We start from the raw sequence: 8,043 nt of genomic DNA on the forward strand, positions 1-8,043 counted from the left end.
CTCTTCTCTCTCTCCTCTTTTTCCCTCCCTCTCTCCCCTTAGGTAGGATTTCTTTGTGTATCCTTGGCTGTCCTGGAACCTTGTAGACCAGTCTGGCCTCAAACTCAGATCTGCTGCCTCAGCCTTCCAGGTACTGGGATCAAAGACCACACTCAGTTTTTCCTTTATTCTCTTTTCTTTGTTTTACATTTATTTGGTTTTGCTGTGTTTGTGTGTGTGTGTGTGGTCATGAGGTGCTGAGGTGCATGTGTGGAGGTCAGAGGACGACCTTAGGGAGTGGGTCTTCAGGTTTGAACTCTGGTTTCAGACCCTACAAGTGTTTTTACCTTCAGTCATATTCACTGGCCTTAAAAGGAAAAAGAAAGAAAGAAAGAAAGAAAGAAAGAAAGAAAGAAAGAAAGAAAGAAAGAAAGAAAGGAAGAAAGAAAGAAAGAAAGAAAGAAAGAAAAAAGACCCCAAAAACTTGTATCAATTTATTTTTGTGGGAGCATAAGCATGTCACATGGAGATCAGAAGACACCCTGAAATCTGTTATCTAACTTTTAAAATTATGTGTGCATATGGTGCAGGAGGGTGTGCGCTCAGGTCGGAAGACAATTTTGGGGAGTTAGCTCTCTCATTCCCTTATCATCTCCAAAGGTTGAGCTCGAGTGGCCATGCTTGCTCTTGAAGCTTGTTTCCTAGTTGAGCCATCTCTACCCTTGGCATGTTCTTAAAGATGAATAACTGTAGAAGCCATAGACCAAGTATTTTTCCATATATTTAACTCAATAGGCTTATGAAGAAGTGAATAAACACTGAAGCCTCATTGACTGAAAAGAAGTCTTAATCACTGTTGAGGGGACTGCCATTTGAAGGTCGTCCTCACTGATCATCCAGTTTAATAGGTTCCTATTTAAGTGGTTTGTGTCTGTTTTTTAATTTCTAAAACTTCAGTGAGAATTCTCAGCTTGAATTCATGGTTCATTTGACGTGATATAAATAAAAACTCGACAGTATGGTACAAGGATGTTGCACTTGCATGAAGAGTACACCTGATCTGGAGTAGGCTCTTACAGGTTCAGCCAGTTAATCACACTTCATCTAGTGTGTTCTAATGTTTGAGTTCTCTTACCAATTTGTTACTTGTTCAAGTTGCTGTTATGCCATTTGGTTTTGGAATGTTGAGAAGTAGTTTCACAGTAAGGGATTTTATTGGGTGTGGTGGCCCTTGTCTGCAATCTCAGAACTCAGGAAGCAGAAACAGGAGGACTTCAATGAGTTTGAGGCCAGTGTGGTGTGCATAGTAGGTTCCAAGTGAGCCAAGGACTGCATAGGAAGAAACCCCTTTTTTCATAAACAGTAAAAAAGAAACCAAAAATGGATGCTAACCACTGTAACTAAAGTTACAGCTGCTGCCACTTTCCAGGGTTCTTTGAGATGACGTCATTCCATCCTCTCAGCGTTCAGTTCTGACGTCATTACGTGAGGAACTGCAAAGATGGTTGCTACTGTGGAGCTCAAGTAGGACTGTGTTTGAGACAGAAAACACTGGCAGCAGTTTCTACCTGCACTAGAAGAGGAAAACGTGCTTCCATAAAAATGTGTGGAGATGATGGGTAAGTAGTCTATATACAGAAGGCATAAGGCAAGTGTGGTAGCATAGGCTGTAGTCCCAGGTACTTAAGGCTGAAGCAAGAATCTTGCTTGATCGTAGGAACTCAAGGCCAGCCTGTGTAGCGTAGGAAAACTCCCATCTCAAGCACTAATCTGTAAAATACAATAAAGTTACAAGGAAAAAATATAAAAAAGTAATAAGCATATAAAAAGAGGTCTGTCATTGATAACCAAAGAAATCCAAATCCAAACTGTGGTAGATAGTGTCACAATTGAAAAAGATATATAGTACAGATGGAAGTGTAAGCATTCAGTTTTATCCTGCATTTATTTACTCTGTGTGTGTGTGTGTGTGTGTGTGTGTGTGTGTGTATACGCATGCAAGTGCTGGGGTGCAGGGCGTTCAGAGAACAACTTGTGGTATTGAGTTATCTTCTACCACCTGAGTGCCAGCAATCCTATTCAAGATTTAAGGTTTCCTAGCAAGTGCCGATATTCACTGAGCCATCTTGCTGGCATGCTACCTGCTTCGGGTTGGGGTCCTTGTACACCCTCTCAGGGTTAGGAGGAAACTAGCTGAGAGCATGCCAGCAGCTCATCACTTTCTTCCTGAGCAACCAGTCAAATCAGGTCTGCTAGTCATGTACAGGCAGGAGAGCATGGCAGATTCCTGCTGCCATACAGAGATATTCCCAGGCAGTTTTAGCTTTGACTCGCATAAAAAGGGTTTATGTACTGCATGCTCCTTCCCAGAGTTGATGTGGTCAGCAGGCTTCGACCTGGCAGTCCAAGAGCTTGTGGTAAAGGTAATTATGCCATATTGAAAGGTTGAAACAGGCAGAGCCAGCATCCAGGGCTGCTGCGACTACACTGGTTACCATTTAAAAAAAAAAACAAAAAACAAAAAAAAAACCTTGTCAGAAAAGGATTTCAGATACACAATAGGACAGATTTAGGCATAGAAGACTCCTAAATGAGACACAATGTTTAAAAATATATGTAGGCTTGGGAGAGAAAAAATGAGTATGGGCAGTTATAAAAAGAAGTAAAATCTTTAAGAGACAGTAAAAGTAATATAAAAGAGTACAGACAGTCATAGATTAAATGAGTAAAGAAAAATAAGCCATCTAAAGATGGAATATACAGAGTCTGGATTCTGTATATTGTTTTCTCTTTGAATTTTTTGACTGCAGAGAGACATTTTTGGGGGCTGCTAAGCTAAACCAACATATATATTTTAAAGGTATCTTAACTTAAAATTTTGAGTCTAAGGCTGTGTTGCTTTGGAAAAGAGGTTCTGCTTTTATTTCCACAGAAAATGAGAACCTGTGGATTCCTTCCAGACTAATGTGGTTTGATGGAACAAGGTCCCCCGAAAGGTCTCCATAAACTCTAAAAATACTTTGCCCAACAAACAGGAAGCAGTTTGGAGAAAACTATACCCAAATTCTCAATGATTGTTTATAAATGTTTTGTTGCAAGAAGGCCACTTGGTCGTTCTGGCCACTCAGCAGCACAGACACACAAAATAATCACATAGAAACTGTATTAATTAAATCACCATTTGACCCTTTAGCTCTAGATTCTTATTGGCTAACTTTTACATATTAGTTTAATCCATCTCCATTAATCTGTGCATCACCACGAGGTAGTGACCTACCAGCAAAGTTTCAGCACTTCTGTCTCTGGCAGAGGCTCCACGGCTTCTCCTTACTCCATCTTTTTTTCTCCCAGCATTCAATTTAGTTTTCCTCACCTATCTAAGTTCTGCCCTATCAACAGGCCAAAACAGTTACTTTATTAACCAGTGGCATTCACAGCATACAGAGGGGAATCCCACATCATGTTTTCATTTAAAGAGGGTTGATTTTAAGTGATTAATGATCAGTCAATTTCCAAAAAAAGAGGATATGATATAAAGATGAATATTTTGCATTGGTATGGATGTTGGTCTATTGATACAAATTTAAGGTCAACTTCCCAAGCCACCAGACTCGGCCCTCAGCACCCGCCTCCCATATGCTCCTGTCCCTCCCAGTGGCAGCGCAGGGTCAGAAGCCAAAAGGGGTTGCAACCCACAGGTGAGAACCATTGCCAGATATAAGTGACCATGTCACCACTAGACACGAAGGCAGAGTTGGGTGGCCAAGAGAGTAAAGACAGTCACGATTTTTTTCCTTCCTCCCTCTCCCTACCCTAGCATTGTCCTTAAATCTGAATTAGCCCCTTTATATTTTAAGTAAATAATTTTATTCTACCAGTGAGAGCTATTTCTTCCAGCTTTTCTACCCTTATCATGGCTGAAGGAAAAATGGAGGTTACATGGACCCTCCAATGCTTATGACACTTTAAAAGTATAATTGGGGGGGGAGAATGTCTTTGTTAGGTTTCTTAAGATCAGATAGTATATATTTCAGGTGTAAACCCTAAAGTTTTGCAAACTTTACCTTAGGATATAGATTAAGAGAAATGACTTTGTTACTTGGTTAATGTGAATTTTGACTCATAAAATTAGATTGTTTTCAGAAATTTAATAATAGAATTTCTGTATGTTGGGCTGTCCTTGCATGCAAACAGTTTACTACATTGGATTCTAGAAACAATGCAAAGTTGAGTCAAAGCGTGGAGGTCATTGTAGGTCATGAGTGGGACAACACTATGTACCAGAAAGGAGGCAGAGATGCTGCTGTTAAGGTTCCTTTCTTGTCTTGTTTTTAGGCCCTCCAAGTGGGCCTTGGGGGATAAGATTGAATCTTCTATTGTGCTCAAACTGCAGGCTTCTCAACTCTTCCCTGGAGGGGCAGCGGTAAGAAATCATTTCTTGTTTTTTTTTTTTTTTGCTTGTTAAATTTTTATTTGTGTATGTGATGTGTGATATGTATATATGTGTGTGTGTTCATATCTATATGGGCATATATGAATGCAGAGTGGAGGCCCAGGTGTCAAAGGCCTTCCTTCACCACTCTCTATTTACTCTTTAATTTTTCTCATATTTTAGGAATATAATTTACATTCTATGTACAGATACTAAACTGAGATCTGGAATGATACTAGGATTTGATTTGGAGAAACTCTGGAAGACACATTTTGGCAGTGATAGGGGTAGTTTTCATATCTCGGAGTAGACTGGAAGCATCCTCAGAGGAAGACTTGTTAGATGAAATTAGACGTCAGCAGTGCCTAGGGAGTGACCTGGATCACTAGGAAAAGCCTTGATCTCAGGTTCTCAGATGTCTGCCTGCTGTTCATTTCTAAGGGTGCAGAGATAGGATCAGTAGCCACCTTTATCCCAAGCATGCTAAGGGATAAAGAAATATCAAGAAATGATTTATCCTTGCCAGTTCTTTAGATTGTCATGTGACTTTTAAACTAATAATTATAAGAACTACCCCTCCCCTTTTATGCACTCGCACATGGGGAGGGGAGGGGAGGGCTCGTACACAGGGAGGAAAGGGAGGGCCCGCACATGGGGGAGGGCCCGCACACAGGAAGCAAACATGATAAAAATCTTTTGAAATAGGAATGACTATTGTCTTGAGACTGAATACTGAAGATTTGAACCCTTTTTCCTCCAACTGTCCAGAGGATTGCCATAGTCTCTCCAGACCTGCTGGGTCAAATAGTTTAAAAGGTTGATTTTGTCTTATTTGAATGGAGAGGCTGTAGTGTTCCCCTTGGAGCTGAATACAGAGACATTTAGGGACCATAGAATCATGACTCTGCGGAGACCAATAAAACCTGCTCTTCCATTTCCAGAGGCTCATACAGGATGAATTATGGTTAAGAGCACTGACTGCTCTTCCAGAATTATTTAATTCTGGAAGAATTTAATTCCCAGCAACACACAGTGACTCACAACCATCTGAAACGAGATCTCTCATCTTCTGGACTGCAGGCATACATGCAGACAGAACCCTAAATACAATATATATATTTATTTAAAGTTTGAATTATTTCTCAGACCTCTGGCCCCAAAGCAGGCCTGAAAACATTGGAGGTCTTTTGCCTGTGTGTTGCGGTGAGAAATCTGTCATGCTTCTCCCTCTCCTTTTTCCTTTTCCTCTACTCCCACCCCACCTTAATCCTTTTCTTTTTGTAGCTAGATCTCTACCCACTCTCCTTGACTTTTTGAGTCTAAGGACCCGAAATGTTAGCCCATGCTATAGCTGAATACTGTTATCTCCATGGACTGATCAAACTTTTATATTATTCTTCTACCCCCCACCAATCTGCCTTCAATCTTTGGTAAATACAATGGCTTTAAAAGAAGGTATCACAGAGCCAAGTGTGTGGAACATTTCTGTAATCCCTGCACTAAGGATGCAAAGGCTGGAGGATTGCAAATTCAAGACCAGTCTCCACTACATGTCAGGTATCAGACCAGTGTAGACTACACGCCCTTTTTGAGAGTGGGCAGAAAATTGACATTAGCTCCCATAGGTGATCTCAGGTCATTATTGTCTATTGTAGGTCTTCGTGTGGATTGGCAAGAAAATAATTTTTCGAAATGCATCTTAAATGTTCCACAGGATCTGTATGAGAAAGGCTATGTGAAGGATGTGGATGATGGACTGGGGGTAAGTACTGACTCTAGGAGTGGGCAATTCTAGTTACAAATATGGGGACTTGGGGTCTGATTCATGACATACACCCTTGCTAGCACGAGGGTTGTAAGGCCAGGACAAGTGTGGAGTGGGGAAGTGACCTTAAACAGTTTAGTTTTGAAGGGGACTGGTCACCTGCAGAGGATTTCTTGGGTGTTAATTGAGTTTTTTAAGAAGGTACTGGTTTTTCCTCTCTGCCAGCTGTTAGTATGTGAGGGATGCCAGAAGCACCGTCCCTTTCCCCTTGTGGATCAAGACAGAGAGGCGAGGCAGGTAGATGTCAGCCCATCAGCTTTATTGTTGTAGAGGTATTTGCGCAAATGGCTTATGTGTATAGCAGCAGTGAAATTTATGGGATGAACGGGGAATTAGCTAGGCTCCTCCCTCACTCTCTCGACTGGCAGTGCTAAATAACCAGACTTCCCTCCACAGAGACAGCTTTTATCCTTCAACTTATATGACTGAGAACTCAGAAAGAGCATGTGTTCCGTGCTGTGAGGTGCTTTCAGAGGAAGAGGCTGAGCAAGCATGGCCCGATTTCTCTTTCCAAATTGGCCAGTCAGATAACTTTTCCCTGGCCTGGCCTCTTCAGAGGTTTTTCTTTTGCAAACATGACACACCGCAAGGTACTTTTCTCATCATAAACTCTAGGGCTGTGTGTTGTCTAATAATGTGACTGGAAGGGAGGACAGTTCAGGGAGAAGAGTCAATAGGAAAGGTGGGGAGAGAAACAGCAAACAACCGAGGCACAGATTGCTGAAAGAAATGCCTACTGCCTGAAATGGAGCTCAAGTGGGAGATGCTGGCACTTTCTTTACACATGAACAGAGGTGGTTGATGTAATACCCAGGGTGAGAGGGATCCGTGCCCCAGGTAGGTGGCAGGAGCAGTTGAGACTTCAGCTCCACTGTTGATCACTGAGTGGAGTCAGAACTAATGATCTTGTCTCAAATTCCAAAGAGAAAGTCTTCCAACTTCCCAAGCTAAATGTATTCTAATTGCTAATCCCCCTTCCTGACCCTGGCCTGCTAGACACTAAGATCTTGGCCCATTCCTCTGAGGTAATTCTCTTCACTTGCTTGTCTTCCACGTGCCAGGACTCAGGCTCTTCAGCGAACACAGCACAGCAGAATCTCTCCACTCTGAGTGCACACACATATGAGCTCACGGCTCCCTGTCTGAGGACTGCATGTGTACTTTATCTTCTCCTGCTTCTCTTCACAGAAGTGAGTGACAGGAAGCTTTCGGATGTACTTCTCTATTTCACTCTCTAGAAAAAGAAGCATTCTCTTCTCTGCTTCAAAGCCAACTATTTGCTCTTCTTTTTCATATAAACCAATGAACAAATATCCTCCGTCAGTGTTGGCAAAAGCAGACACAGTTTTAGGGAGAATTTCTTTAACTCGCTTTATGAGGTTACCTGTTTTGTATGATTTATATTCAACATTCTTGGATTCACTAAAGGAGAATTTTGCCATTTCTGTGAGTTCTGCCCGGTTAAAAAAATCCTCAGCCCGCTCTTGCACATGTAGTTCTTCTTGCATGTGGAGCTCTTCTTGCCCCTGGAGTTCTTTTTGTCCACGGGTGCAGAGTTCTTCTCGCACATCTTCCCCAGGCCTTTTGTCAGACAACATTGTTTTTATTGGAGATCTTAATCCAGCGTCCTCCAAGTCTTTGAAGAATTGCAGAACAGTACACAAGTCCATTTGAACACAGGAGGCCCCATTTCTCGTGTACAAATTGGTTGCAACGGTGGTAGGCTTCAAACCAGAGTTACTCAGACTGCATGATTTCACAGAGATAAAAATGCAGCGTCCTTCCTGTTTGAAGTGTAGATGGTTCT

The 8,043-nt window shown here is 41.8% G+C and overlaps 1 pseudogene; it reads right to left on the reverse strand.

Annotated features, from left to right (window-relative positions):
* Positions 1–7,068: 7,068 nt before the first annotated feature.
* Positions 7,069–7,834, reverse strand: LOC148120872 (schlafen family member 1-like; annotated as a pseudogene).
* Positions 7,835–8,043: the final 209 nt, after the last annotated feature.

Source organism: Myodes glareolus, chromosome 9, assembly GCF_982192425.1.
Source record: "Myodes glareolus chromosome 9, mMyoGla1.1, whole genome shotgun sequence".
Lineage (NCBI taxonomy): Eukaryota > Metazoa > Chordata > Mammalia > Rodentia > Cricetidae > Myodes > Myodes glareolus.